Source organism: Nomia melanderi, unplaced genomic scaffold (assembly GCF_051020985.1).
Source record: "Nomia melanderi isolate GNS246 unplaced genomic scaffold, iyNomMela1 scaffold0197, whole genome shotgun sequence".
NCBI lineage: Eukaryota > Metazoa > Arthropoda > Insecta > Hymenoptera > Halictidae > Nomia > Nomia melanderi.
Window position 1 is genome coordinate 6,781 of NW_027475312.1, and position 17,499 is coordinate 24,279.

General features: G+C 22.1%; 1 pseudogene; it reads right to left on the reverse strand.

The window, feature by feature from the left end:
• Positions 1–16,334: 16,334 nt before the first annotated feature.
• LOC143175819 (cytochrome b-like) lies at positions 16,335–16,934 on the reverse strand (annotated as a pseudogene).
• Between the last annotated feature and the right edge of the window lie 565 nt (positions 16,935–17,499).

The following is a 17,499-nucleotide window of genomic DNA, read 5'->3' on the forward strand; positions in this document are numbered from 1 at the left end:
AAACTGTGTAAAGCTATATAAAACTATATGAAGCTATATAAAACTATATGAAACTATATAAAATTATATAAAACTATATGAAACTATATAAAACTGTACAAAACTGTATGAAACTATATAAAACTATATAAAACTGTATAAAAATATATAAATCTATATAGAACTATATAAAACTATATAAAACTATATAAAACTAATAAAACTATATAAATCTGTGTAATACTATATAAAACTATATAAAACTATATAAAACTATATAAAACTATATAAAACTATATAGAACTATATAAAACTATATAAAACTATATAAAACTATACAAAACAAATAAAACTATATAAAAGTATGTAAAACTGTATAAAACTATATAAAACTGTATAAAACTATATAAAACTATATAAAACTATATAAAACTATATAAAACTATATAAAACTAATAAAACTATATAGAACAATATGAAACTATATAAAACTATGTAAAACTATATAGAACAATATAAGACTATATAAAACTATATAAAACTGTACAAAAGTATATAAGATTATATAAAACTATATGAAACTATATAAAACTATATATAACAATATAAAACTATATAAAACTACATAAAACTATATAAAACTATATAAAACTATAAAAACTATATAAAACTATATAAAAATATATATAACTCTATAAAATTATATAAAGCTATATAAAACTATATAAAACTGTATGAATCTATATAAAACTATATAAAACTATATAAAACTGTATAAAAGTATATAAAATTATATAAAACTATATAAAACTATATAAAACTATATAAAACCATATAAAACTATATAAAACTATATAAAACTATATAAAACTATATAAAACAATATAAAACTATATAAAACTATATAAACCTATATAATACTACATAAAACTATATAAAACTGTATAAAACTATACAAAACAAATAAAACTATATAAAACTATATAAAACAAAATAAAAGTATACTAAACTAATAATACTATATGAAAACTATATAAAACTATATAAAACTAATAAAACTATACAAAACTATATAAAAATATATAAATCTGTGTAAAACTATATAAAATTAATAAAACGGTATAAAAGTATATAAACTTTATAAAACTATATAAAACTATACAGAACTATATAAAACTGTGTAAAACTGTATAAAACTATATAAAACTGTATAAAACTATATAAAACTATATAAAATTATATAAAACTATATGAAACTATATAAAACTGTACAAAACTATATGAAACTATTTAAAACTATATAAAACTGTACAAAAATATATAAATCTATATAGAACTATATAAAACTATATAAAACTATATAAAGCTATATAAAACTCTATAAAATTATATAAAACTATATAAAACTATATGAAGCTATATAAAACTATATAAAACTATATAAAATTATATAAAACTATATGAAACTATATAAAACTGTACAAAACTATATGAAACTATTTAAAACTATATAAAACTGTACAAAAATATATAAATCTATATAGAACTATATAAAACTATATAAAACTATATAAAACTATGCAAAGCTATATAAAACTATATAAAACATTATATATATCCATATAAAACTATATAAAACTAAATAAAACTATATAAAACTATATGAAACTAATATAACTATATAAAACTATATAAAACTAATATAACTATATGAATCCGTATAAAAATATACAAAACTGTATGGAACTATATAAAAGTGTATAAAACTATATAAAACTATATAAAACTAATAAAACTATATAAAACTGTGTAAAACTATATAAAACTATATAAAACTATATAAAACTATATAAAACTATATAAAACTATATAAAACTGTATAAACTTATATAAAACGAATAAAGCTATATAAAACTATATAAAACTATATAAAACTAATAAAACTATAGTAAACTATATGAAACGATTTAAAACTATATAATACTGTATAAAAATATAAAAATCTATATAGAACTATATAAAACTATATAAAACTATATAGAACTATATAAAACTATATAAAACTATATAAAACTATACAAAACAAATAAAACTATATAAAAGTATATAAAACTGTGTAAAACTATATAAAACTATATAAAACTATGTAAAACTATATAAAACTATATAAAACTATATAAAACTATATAGAACTATATAAAACTATATAAAACTATACAAAACAAATAAAACTATATAAAAGTATATAAAACTGTACAAAACTATATGAAACTATTTAAAACTATATAAAACTGTACAAAAATATATAAATCTATATAGAACTATATAAAACTACATAAAACTATATAAAATTATATAAAACTATATAATACAATATAAAACTATATAAAACTGTGTAAAACTATAAAAAACTATATAATACTATATAAAACTATATAAAACTCTATAAAATTATATAAAGCTATATAAAACTATATGAAGCTATATAAAACTATATGAAACTATATAAAACTGTATAAAACTAAATAAAACTTATAAAAGTATATAAAACTTTGTAAAAATATATAAAACTATATAAAACTATATAAAACTATATAAAACTGTATGAATCTATATAAAACTATATAAAACTATATAAAACTGTATAAAAGTATATAAAACTATATAAAACTATATAAAACTATATAAAACTATATAAAACCATATAAAACTATATAAAACTATATAAAACTATATAAAACTATATAAAACTATATAAAACAATATAAAACTATATAAAACTATATAAACCTATATAATACTACATAAAACTATATAAAACTGTATAAAACTATACAAAACGAATAAAACTATATAAAACTATATAAAACAAAATAAAAGTCTACTAAACTAATAAAACTATATGAAAACTATATAAAACTATATAAAACTAATAAAACTATACAAAACTATATAAAAATATATAAAACTGTGTAAAACTATATAAAATTAATAAAACGGTATAAAAGTATATAAACTTTATAAAACTATATAAAACTATACAGAACTATATAAAACTGTGTAAAACTGTATAAAACTATATAAAACTGTATAAAACTATATAAAACTATTTAAAAATATATAAAACTATATAAAACTATATAAAACTATATAAAGCTATATAAAACTCTATAAAATTATATAAAACTATATAAAACTATATGAAGCTATATAAAACTATATAAAACTATATAAAATTATATAAAACTATATGAAACTATATAAAACTGTACAAAACTATATGAAACTATTTATAACTATATAAAACTGTACAAAAATATATAAACCTATATAGAACTATATAAAACTATATAAAACTATATAAAACTATATAAAACTAATAAAACTATATAAATCTGTGTAATACTATATAAAACTATATAAAACTTTATATATATCTATATAAAACTATATAAAACTAAATAAAACAATATAAAACTATATGAAACTATATAAAACTATATGAAAAGTATCTAAAACTATATTAAACTATATAGAACTATATAAAACTATATAAAACTATATGAATCTATATAAATCTATATAAAACTGTATAAGGCTATATCAAACTAATAAAACAATATAAAACTGTGTAAAACTATATAAAAGTATATTAAACTATATAAATTATATAAAACTATATAAAACTATATAAAACTATATCAAAGTATATAGAACAATATAAAACTATATAAAACTATATAAAACTATATAAAACTATATGAAACTAATAAAACTATATAAAACTATATAAAACTATATAAAACTATATAAAATTATATAAATCTGTATAAAACTAAATGAAACTTATAAAACTATATAAAGCTGTGTAAAACTATATAAACCTATATTAAACTATATAAAACTATATCAAACTATATGACTCTATATAAAAATATATAAAACTGTATCAGGCTATATCAAACTAATAAAACAATATAAAACTGTGTAAAACTATATAAAACTATATTAAACTATATAAAACTATATAAAACTATGTAAAACTATATAAAACTATGTAAAACTAATAATACTGTTTAAAAGTATATAAAACTAATAAAACTACATAAAACTATATAAATCTATATAAAACTAAATAAAACTATATAAAACTATATGAAACTATATAAAACTATATGAAAAGCATCTAAAACTATATAAAACTATATAAAACTGTATAAAAATACATAAAACTATATATAACTATATAAAACTAAGAAAACTGTATAAAACTATATAAAATTATATGAAACTATATAAAATTATATAAAACTATATAAAACTATATAAAACTATATAAAACTATATAAAACTATATAAAACTATATAAAACTATATAAAACTATGTAAAACTATATAAGACTATATAAAACTTATAAATCTATATAAAACTATACATAACTATATAAAAGAATATAAAACTATATAAAACTATATAATACTATATAAAATTATATAACACTATATAAAACTATATAAAACTATGTAAAACTAATAAAACTATATGAAACTATACAAAACTATATAAAACTATTTAAAACTATATAAAACTATGTAATACTATATAAAACTATATAAATCTAAATAAAACTATCTAAATCTATATAAAACTATATAAAGCTATATAAAACTTTATAAAACTATATGAAACTATATAAAACTATATAAAACAGTATAAAAGTATTTAGAACTATATAAAACCATGTAAAACTAAAAAATCTAAATGAAACTATACTAAACGTTATAAAACTATATGAAACTATATAAAACTATATAAAAATATATAGAACTATATAAAACGATGTAAAACTATATAAGACTATATAAATCTATATAAATCTATATAAAACTATATAAAACTATATAAAACTTTATAAAACTATATGAAACTATATAAAACTATATAAAACTATATAAAACTATATAAAATTATATAAATCTGTATAAAACTAAATGAAACTTATAAAACTATATAAAGCTGTGTAAAACTATATAAACCTATATTAAACTATATAAAACTATATCAAACTATATGACTCTATATAAAAATATATAAAACTGTATCAGGCTATATCAAACTAATAAAACAATATAAAACTGTGTAAAACTATATAAAACTATATTAAACTATATAAAACTATATAAAACTATGTAAAACTATATAAAACTATGTAAAACTAATAATACTGTTTAAAAGTATATAAAACTAATAAAACTACATAAAACTATATAAATCTATATAAAACTAAATAAAACTATATAAAACTATATGAAACTATATAAAACTATATGAAAAGCATCTAAAACTATATAAAACTATATAAAACTGTATAAAAATACATAAAACTATATAGAACTATATAAAACTAAGAAAACTGTATAAAACTATATAAAATTATATGAAACTATATAAAATTATATAAAACTATATAAAACTATATAAAACTATATAAAACTATATAAAACTATATAAAACTATATAAAACTATATAAAACTATGTAAAACTATATAAGACTATATAAAACTTATAAATCTATATAAAACTATACATAACTATATAAAAGAATATAAAACTATATAAAACTATATAATACTATATAAAATTATATAACACTATATAAAACTATATAAAACTATGTAAAACTAATAAAACTATATGAAACTATACAAAACTATATAAAACTATTTAAAACTATATAAAACTATGTAATACTATATAAAACTATATAAATCTATATAAATCTATATAAAACTATATAAAACTATATAAAACTTTATAAAACTATATGAAACTATATAAAACTATATAAAACTATATAAAAACATGTTAAAGTAAAAAAACTATATGAAACTATACAAAACTATATAAAACTATATAAAACTAACAAAACTATATAAAACTACATAAAACTATGTAAAACTGTATAAAACTATATAAAATTATTTAAAAGTATATAAATCTATTAAAACTAAATTAAACTATATAAAACTACATAAAACAATATCAAAATATATAAAACTATATAAACCTACATAAAACAATATCAATCTACATAAAACTAAGGGAAACTATATAAAACTAAATTAAACTATATGAAACTATATAAAACTATATAAAACTATATGAAACTATTTAGAACTATATAAAACCATTTAAAACTAAAAAAACTATATGAAACTATTTAGAACTATATAAAACCATTTAAAACTAAAAAAACTATATGAAACTATACAAAACTTTTATAAAATTATATAATACTATATAAAACTATATAAAAGTATATAAAACTATATAAAACTATATAAAACTATATAAAACTATGTAAAACTATATAAGACTATATAAAACTATATAATTATATATAAAACTATATATATCTATATAAATCTATATAAAACTATATAAAACTATATATATCTATATAAATCTACATAAAACTATATAAAACTATATAAAACTATATAAAAACATGTAAAACTTAAAAAACTATATGAAACTATACAAAACTATATAAAACTATATAAAACTATATAAAACTATATAATACTATATAAAACTATATAAAACTATATAAAACTATGTAAAACTATATAAAACTATATAGAACTTTATAAAACTATATGAAACTATATAAAACTATGTTAAACTATATAAGACTATATAAAACTATATAAAACTATATAAAACTATATAAAACTACATAAAACTATATAGAACTATATAAAACTATGTAAAAATAATAAAACTATATGAAACTATACAAAACTATATAAAACTATATAAAACTATATAAAACTATATAAAACTATATAAAACTATATAAAACTATATAATACTATATAAGACTATATAAATCTATATAAAACTATTTAAAGCTATATAAGACTATATAAAACTATATAATACTATATAATACTATATAAAACTCATTAAACTATATAAAACTATATGAAACTAATAAAACTGTATAAAACTATATAAAATTATATAAAACTATAATAATTTATATAAAACTACATAAAACTATGTAAAACTATATGAAACTATATAAAACTAATAGAAATATATAAAACTAATTAAAACTGTATAAAATAATACAATATTGTATAAAATTATATAAAATTAACAGAACTATATAAAACTATATAAAACTGATATAACCATATAAACTTGTATAAAACTGTATAAAACTATAAGAAACCATATAAAACTACACAAAACTTCATAATAATATTGTTGCGATACATCGAATTAACGAGGTTGCGATGTATCGAACTCATCTCTCCAGCATGCACGGCTGATCCAACCCTTAGGATCTGAAGGGGGTTGAAATAAACTGGTCGCTAAGGAGTTGGTCAGAGTAAACGAAGACAAACGAGTAGTCTTTGACGAGAATAGACGTGTTGAGCTATAGACTACATTCTGTAATATTTGTATGAAATTGTAAATATTAGTGTAAATAAGAACATTGTAAATAAACATGTCGCGGGCGAGCACTCCAGGACCCGCCCAGCGCAACAATATGTATAACTGCATAACACAATGTAAAAGGTGAAATACAATAAAAAAGAATACAAAACAATGTATAACCGCTTAAAACTACATAATGCTATAGAATCGTGTATAATACTACATAAAACTGTATAAAATTATATTGAACTATAATATACTTTATAAAAGTGTATAAAACTGTATAAAATTATATAAAACTCGCATAACACAGTTCCAGATCGCTTCTCGGCATTATGGTTAATATCAACGTGTGCTCGCATAAAACAGATCCAGATCGTCTCCCGGGCCTTACGGCTAATGTGAACGCGTACTAGCATAAGCCAAATCCAGCTCGCTTCTCGGCCTTATGGTTATGCTTTGCCATAAGCCCGACAGGATATCTGCATTTGGGTTATGCGAGTACACTTTGATCTTGGCCATAACGACGAGTAGCAATCTGGATGTGTATTATTCGAGTACACTTTGATCTTAGCCATAATGCAGTGAAGCGATCTGGATGTGTGTTATTCGAGAACACTTTGATCTTAGCCATAATGCCGTGAAGCGATCTGGATGTGTGTTATTCGAGATCACTTTGAATTTAGCCATAAAGCCGAGAAGCGAACAGGATGTGTGTTATGCGAGTACACTTTGGTATTAGCCATAAGGCCGAGAAGCGATCTGAATTTGGTTTAGGCGAGTACTCTTTGATCTTAGCCATATGGCCGAGAAGCGAACTGGAGGTGTGTTATGCGAGGGCATTTTGATCTTAGCCATAAAGCCGAGAAGCGATCTGGATTTGGGTTACTCGAGTGCACTTTGAGCTTAGCCATAAGGCCGACGAGCGATCTAGACGTGTGTTAAGCGAGTACACTTTGGTGTTATCCATAAGGCCGAGAAGCGATCTGAAATTGTGTTATTCGAGTACACATTGATCTTAGCCATAAGGCCGAGAAGCCACCTGGATTTGGGTCGTGCGAGTACACTCTGATCTTGGCCATAAGGCCGAGAAGCGATCTGGATGTGTGTTATGGGAGTACACTTTGATCTTAGCCATAAGGCGGAGAAGCGATCTGGATGTGTGTTATGCGAGTACACTTTGCTCCTAGCCATAAGCACGAGAAGCGAACTGTACGTGTGTTATGCGAGTACACTTTGATCTTAGCCATACGGCCGAGAAGCGATCTGGATTTGGGTTACTCGAGTGCACTTTGAGCTTAGCCATAAGGCCGACGAGCGATCTAGATGTGTGTTATGCGAGTACACATTGATCTTATCCATAAGGCCGAGGTGCGATCTGGATTTGGGTTACTTCAGTGCACTTTGAGCTTAGCTATAAGGCCGACGAGCGATCTAGACGTGTGTTAAGCGAGTACACTTTGATGTTATCCATAAGGCCGAGAAGCGATCTGAAATTGGTTTATTCGAGTCCACTTTGATCTTAGCCATAAGGCCGAAAACCGATTTGGATTTGGTTTATTCGGGTACACTTTGATCTTAGCCATAAGGCCGAGAAGCGATCTGGAGGTGTGTTATTCGAGTACACTTCGATCTTAGCCATGGGGCCGACAAGCGATCTTAATGTGTATTATTCGTGTACACTTTGATCTTAGCCGTAAGGCCGACAAGCGATCTGGAAGTGTGTTATGCAAGGACACTTTGATCTTAGCCATAAAGACGAGAAGCGATCTGGATGTGTGTTATGCGAGTACACTTTGATCTTAACCATAAGCCCGAGAAGCGATCTGGTTGTATGTTATGACAGTACATTTGATCTTAGCCATAAAGACGAGATGCGATCTGGATGTGTGTTATACGAGTACACTTTGGTCTTAGCCGTAAGGCCGAGAAAAGATCTGGATGTGTGTTATGCGAGTACACTTTGATCTTAGCCATAAGCCCGAGGTGCGATCTGGATTTGGGTTATTCGACTAAACTTTGATCTTATCCACGAGACTATAAGCGATCTGTATGTGTGTTATGCGAGTACACTTTGGACTTAGCCATAAGGCCGAGAAGCGATCTGGATGTGTGTTTTGCGACTGAACTTTGATCTTAGCCATAAGGCCGAGAAGCGATCTGTATGTGTGTTTTGAGAGTACACTTTGATCTTAGCCATAAGACCGTGAACTGATCAGGACTTGTGTTATTCGGGTATACTTTGATCTTAGCCGTATGGCCGTGAAGCGTTCTGGATGTGTGTTATGCGAGTACACTTTGATCTTAACCATAAGCCCGAGAAGCGATCTGGTTGTATGTTATGACAGTACATTTGATCTTAGCCATAAGGCCGAGAAGCATTCTGGATGTGTGTTAAGCGAGTACACCTTGCTCTTAGCCATAATGCCGAGAAGCGATCTGGAGTTGGGTTATTCGAATACACTTTGATCATAGCCATAACGCCTACATCCGATCTGGATTTGGGTTATTCGAGTACACTTTGATCTTAGCCATCAGGCCGAGAAGCAATCTGGATGTGTGTTCTGCGAGTACACTTTGTTCTTTGCCATAAGGCCGATAAGCCATCTGGATGAGTGTCATGCGAATACACTTTGTTACTATCCTTAAGGCCGAGAAGCGATCTGGATATGTGTTATGCGAGTACACTTTGATGTTAGCCATAAGGCCGAGAAGCGATCTGGATATGTGTTATGTGAGTACACTTTGATCTTAGGCATAAGGCCGAAAAGCGATATGGATTTCGGTTATTCGTGTACACCCTGATCTAAGCCATAAGGCCGAGCAGCGATCTGGATAAGGGTTATTCGACTACACTTTGATCTAATCCATAAGGTCTTGAAACGAACCGAATGTGTGTTATGCGAGGACACCCTGATCGTAGCCATAAGGCGTAGAAGCAATCTGGATGTGTGTTAGGCGAGTACACTTTGATCTTAGCTATAAGGCCGATGAGCGACCTGGAGTTGTGTTTTTCGAGCACCGTTTCACCTTAGCCATAATGCCGAGGAGAGATCTGGATTTGGGTCATTCGAGTACACTTTGATCTCAACCATAAGGAAAAGAAGCGATCTGCATTTTCGTCATTTCGAAACACTTTGATCTTATCCATAAGGCCGAGAAGCTACCTGGATGTGTGTTATGCGAGTACTCTTTGATCTTCGCCATTAGGCCGAGAGTCGATCTGGTTGTCTGCTATGCGAGGAGACTTTGATCTTAGCCATAATGCCGAGAAGCGATCTGGATGTGTGTTATGCGAGTACTCCTTGATCTTAGCCATAAGGCCGAGAAGCGATCTAGGTGTGTGTTATGCAAGTACACTTTGATCTGAGCCATAAGTGCAATACGCCATCTAGATTTGTGTTATTCGAGTACACTTTGATCTTAGCCATAAGGCCGAGAGACGAACTGGATGTGTGTCTTGCGAGTACTCTTTGATCTTAGCTATATGGACGAGAAGCGACCTGGATTTGGATTATTCGAGTACACTTTGATCTAAGCCATAAGGCGTAGAAGCAATCTGGATGTGTGTTATGAGAGTACACTTTGTTCATAGCCATAAGGCCGACAAGCGATCTGGATTTGTCTTATTCGAGTACACTTTGATCTTAGCCATAAGGCAGGGACGCGATCTGGAGGTGTGTTATGCGAGAACACTTTGATCTTGGCCATACGGCCGAGTAGCGCTCTGGATTTTTGTTATTCGAGTACACTTTGTACTTATCCATAAGGCCGAGAAGCGTTATGGATGTGTGTTACGCGAGTACACTCTGATCTTAGCAATAAGGCCCAGAAGCGACCTGGATTTGGATTATTCGAGTACACTTTGATCTGAGCCATAAGGCTGAGGAAGCGATCTGGATGTGTGTTATACTAGTACACGTTGATCTTAGCCATAAGGCCGAGTAGTGATCTGGATGTGTGATATGCGAGTGCAATTTGATCATAGCCACAACGCCGAGAAGCGATCTGGATTTGGGTTATTCGGGTACAGTTTCGTCTTAGACATAAGGACGAGAAGCGTTCTAGATGCGTGTTATGCGAGTACAGTTTGATCTTAGCCATAGGGCCCAGAAGCGATCTGGATGTGTGTTTTGAGAGTACACTTTGATCTTAGCCATAAGGCCGAGAAGCGATCTGGATGTGTGTTATGCGAGTACACTCTGATCTTAGCCCTAAGGCCGAGACGCGATGTGGATGAGTGTCATGCGAGTACTCTTTGATCTTAGCCATAAGGCCGAGAAGCGATCTGGATGAGTGTTATGCGAGTACGCTTTGATCGTAGCCATAAGTCCGAGGAGCGATCTGGATTTTGTTTATTCGAGTACTAATAATAATCTAATAAACCTATATAAAACTGTATAAAACTATATAAAACTATATAAAACATAATAAAACTAATAAAACTATATAAAACTGTATAAAACTATATAAAACATAATAAAACTAATAAAACTACAAAAAACTATATAAAACTAATAAAACTATATAAAACTATATAAAACATAATAAAACTAATAAAACTATATAAAACTGTATAAAACTATATAAAACATAATAAAACTAATAAAACTACAAAAAACTATATAAAACTAATAAAACTATATAAAACTATATAAAACTATGAAAAAGTATATAAAACTAATAAAACTATATAAAACTATATAAAGCTATTATAACTATATTAAACTATTTTATTATATTTATTCTATATATATATATATTTATATATATATATATATATGTATATATATATAAATATTTAATATATATATATATAAATATATGTATGTATATATGTTAACTATTTATATATTTATTAATGTAAAATATTTAGGGAGATTTTAATTATTTATTAAAGATTAATTTTAATTTAAATATTTAATTAAATATAAATGTATATACATTATATATTAATTATTTCTTTATATGAATATTAATATTTAATATATATATAAGTAATATTGTATATATATATATATTAAATATTTATATATATAGTTTATAATTATTTATTAATTATATAATAATTTAATTTAATTAAATATATAATTGATTAATTTAATATAAATTTATGTAAAAATTATTTATTTTTTTATTAAATATTTATTTATAGATATTTTAGATAAGTAAGGTAAAAATTTTACCGAATAACATTTATAGAAAGTAAAAGAATTTTAGTCGGTAGTTTTAATTTTCAGTGAAAAAATTTAATCACTAATAAATTTAATAGATTTAATTTGAGTTAGGGAGATTTTAATTAAATTTAAAGAATTTGTTGTGAATATTTTTTTATAGATGAATTTTAATTGAAAAATAAAGGTTATTGATTTTAAAATTTTAATTAATTATTTAATTTAATTTATTATATAAAATTTTTATTTATTAAAATTTTAATAGTTTTAATAATTTTATTTTAGTAATTAATTTTTTTTATTAATTAATGTTATAATGAGAAATTTAATTTAAATAAAGGATAAATAAGTGCCAGCATCTGCGGTTAAACTTTATTTATAAATTGATTTAATTTTATTTTAAATAATTTGTTTAGATAATTAGTTTTTATTAAATTTTTATTGGTGAAATATACAATTTTAATTAATTTAATTTTTATAGATATTATTTTTATTAAATATTTAAAGTAAACTAGGATTAGATAGCCTATTATTGAATATTAAAATTATAAGTTAATAATTACATGTTAATCATTAAAATTAAAAAATTTGGCGGTTAAATATCTTTAAATTAGAGGAACTTGTAGATTAATTGGATAATCCACGTTAAGACAAACTGAAGATTTTGATTATGTATTGTCGTTTAGTAGAGATTATAAATTTAAGTTTTATAATTTAAAAATATTTTTTTTAAATATAAGAATTCAGATCAAAATGTATTTTTTTTTAGATTTATATGAGTTACATTAAATTAAATTTTTGAATTTAAAATTTTAATATTTTTATAAAATTGGATTTAAAAGTAAAATAAATAAAATTCTATTGTTTGAATTTATTTTATTTAATGTTCAAATCGCCCGTCAATTTCATTAAAATTGAAATAAGTCGTATCAAAGTGAGTGTATTGGAAAATGTACTTATTTAATTTTAGTTTAATAAAAATTTTTTATTTACAATAAAAAGATTAATTTTTATAATTTAAAATTTTATTAAATAGAATTTATATATATATAATATTTGTTATATTTATTTTTTTTTTTAAGTAATTTAATTTTATATTGTTTTAGTAAAATTTTTGAATAAATTTATTTTTTATTTAATAGTATTGTGAAAGAAATGTTTTAATTTTATAAAAATAAAATTTATTTTTGTACCTCTTGTATCAGGGTTATTTAATTTATATGTATAAATATATGAATCTCGAAAATAAAATGATCTAAATAAATATAATATTATATGTAGCAAAATGTTTATTAATATTTATTTAGAAATGAAATTTTTTTCAAATTTTAGATATCTAGTTATTTTAGAATTGAATTTAATTCATATATTTAAATTAATTTTTATTATTTTTATTATATATATATATATATATATATATATATATATATATAAATTATATTTAATTAAAATTTATTATATATATATATGTATGTATATATATAATTTAAAATTTATTAAATATAAAAAATTTATGGGAGAATCTATAAATTTATTTTATAATTTTAAAATTAAAGTTTATAAATTTATAAACATAAAATTTGTTATTAATATAAAAAATTTTATAATTTATTTTTATTTATTATTAATTTAATTTTATTAATGTATTTTTTATAAAATAATATTTTAAAATTAATTGAAATTATTTATAATGATTAAATTAGTAATTAAATTTATTTAAAAATAAAATAAATATTATATTTATTTATACTTAAAGAATTCGGCAAAATTTATATTCAAATGTTTAACAAAAACATTTCTTTTTGATTTTATTTTAAGGTAAGCTCTACTCAATGAATTTGATTTTAAATAGTTGCAGTATTCATGACTGTGCAAAGGTAGCATAATAATTTGGCTTTTAATTAAGGTCTTGTATGAATGAGTTAATGAAATATAAACTGTTTCAAGTATAAATTATGAATTTAAATTTTAAGTAAAAATGCTTAATTTTTTTTAAGGGACGAGAAGAGCCTATAGAATTTTATAATATAGTTTATTAAATATTTTTAAAATTTAATTTTTAATTAATTGATTTATTATTAAATTGAGAGGATATTTAAATTTAATAAACTTTAAAATATTTTTATCAGTAATTATTGTAAAATTTTTGAGATTGTTTATAAGAATTATTAGAAAAAATTACCTTAGGGATAACAGCATAATATTTTTGGAAAGATCATATTTATAAAAATGTTTATGACCTCGATGTTGAATTAAAATTAAATTTAAATGAAGATATTTAAATATTAAGTCTGTTCGACTTTTTAAATTTTACATGATTTGAGTTCAGATCGGTGTAAGCCAGATCAGTTTCTATCTTTAAATTAATTTTAAATTTTTGTACGAAAGGACTAAATTTATATAAATATTATTTTTAGTATAATTTAAATTTATTAATAATTATCTTGACAGAAAAGTGTTATAAATTTAGAATTTATGAATATTATAAGAATAAGTATTATAATAGATAATAATTTTATTTGAATTTAAGATAATTATTTTAGATCTTTTTATATTTATTATTTTATTAATTTTCAATTTAGTTAGAATAGCTTTTTTGACATTCTTTGAACGTAAATTGTTACGTTTAGTTCAATTTCGGGTAGGTCCGAATAAAGTTGGATTTTTAGGGTTTTTTCAACCTTTTAGAGATGCAATTAAATTATTGTGTAAAGAGTTGTTTTTCGTTATAAAAAGAAAGTTTTTAATTTATAAGTTTATACCAATTTTAATATTTTTGTTTTCTATATTAATTTGATTTATTTATCCAATAAATTGTTATATAATTTTTATTGATTATGGAATTTTATTTATGTTAATAATTATTGGTTAAATTGTTTATCCTGTAATGTTAAGAGGTTGAATTTCTAATTCAAATTATTCAATATTAGGTTCTATTCGATCTATTGCTCAATCAGTTTCTTATGAAGTTAGTTTATTTTTAATTTTGTTTATTTTAATTTTATTAATTGAAGATTTTTCATTATATAATTTTTTAAAGTATCAATTTTATATGTATATATTTATATATATATTTCCTATTTATTTAATATTTTTAATTAGTATATTAGTTGAATTAAATCGTTCACCTTTTGATTTAATTGAAGGTGAATCTGAGTTAGTTTCAGGTTTTAATATTGAATATTTTAGAAGTATATTTACATTAATTTTTATATCTGAGTATTTAAGAATTGTTTTTGTTAGAGTTATTATAGTATAAATTTTTTTTGGTTTATATTTAATAAGTTGAAATTTTGTTTTATTTGTTAATATTCATTTTTTTTTATTATTTTGATACGTTCAATTTGTCCTCGAATTAGTTATGATCAATTAATAGATTTATGTTGAAAAAAATTTTTATTAATTTCTTTATATTATATTTTATTAAATTTTATATTTAAGGAATTTTTATTAATAATTATTTTTTAAAGTTAATAGATTTAATAAATCTATATTATATTTTCAAAATATATGCTTATTTCAAGCTCGTTAACTTAGTTATAATAAATAAGTTTATCTCAAAAATAATTTAAAATTGGAGAAATAAAGAAGTAGGAAAAATAGATAATTGAAAATAATTGTGTTAATTGAATATATGGATATTCAATTAATTGTTTTCCTAGTCATGTTAATATAATAAATGATATAATAAATAATCAAAAATTTATTTTATTTAAATAATAATATTTACATGAATTTATATTAGTTTTATTTAATATTGTTAATGTAATTAAAATTAAAATTGATAATAATAGAAGAATTACACCGCCTAATTTATTTGGGATAGACCGAAGAATAGCGTATGCAAATAAGAAATATCATTCAGGTTTAATATGTTCAGGAGTAACTATAGGATTTGCAAAAATAAAATTATCAGGATCACTTAGTATACAAGGAAATTTGATTGTAATTGAAAAAAAAGTATTAAAATAATTATATAACCAAATAAATATTTAATAATAAAATAAGGATTAAAAGATAATATGTAAAGTTTTCTTCTTAAGCCTATTGAATTATGAGAAAATCTTAAATGTAAGAAAAATAAATGTAGAATTACTATTAATAAAATAATTATTGGTAAAATAAAATGAAATGAATAGAATCGATTTAGAGTAGCATTATTAATTGAAAATCCTCCTCAAATTCATTGAACTATTATTTGTCCTAAATATGGGATAGCTGATAATAAATTAGTAATTACGGTTGCTCCTCAAAAAGATATTTGTCCTCAAGGTAATACATATCCTAAGAATGCTGTTGCTATAGATAATAATAGAATAATAATTCCAATTAATCATACTTTTGTAAGTGTACATGAAAAATAATAAATTCCTCGAGCGATATGAATAAATATTGATATAAAAAAGAATGAGGCTCCATTTATGTGAGTTAATCGTATAAATCACCCAAGATTAATATTTTTTATAATATGGATAGTTCTATCAAATGCTAGATTAATGTTAGGGCAGTAATGAAAAGATAAGAATAATCCTGAAATGATTTGAATTATTAGGAATAAACCTAAAATTGATCCTAGATTTCATAAATAATTAATACTTATGGGTGTTGGTAAGTTAATTAATGATATATTAAGTATTTTTGTTAATGGATTAAGATTAATTAACTTATGAAAAATTTTTTTTTTCATAAATATTAATTTTTGATTTTTCGTAATGATAAATTTGTTTTGTTAATTGTGGAAATTTTTATTGTTAAAATTAAAATTAATAATAATAAATTTACTAAATAAAAAGTGATTAAAATATAAGGATATTCAAAGATTTTATAAATATTAATATTTTCATTAATTGAATTAATTATTATTTTATTTTTGTTTAAGTATAAATTTATGATAA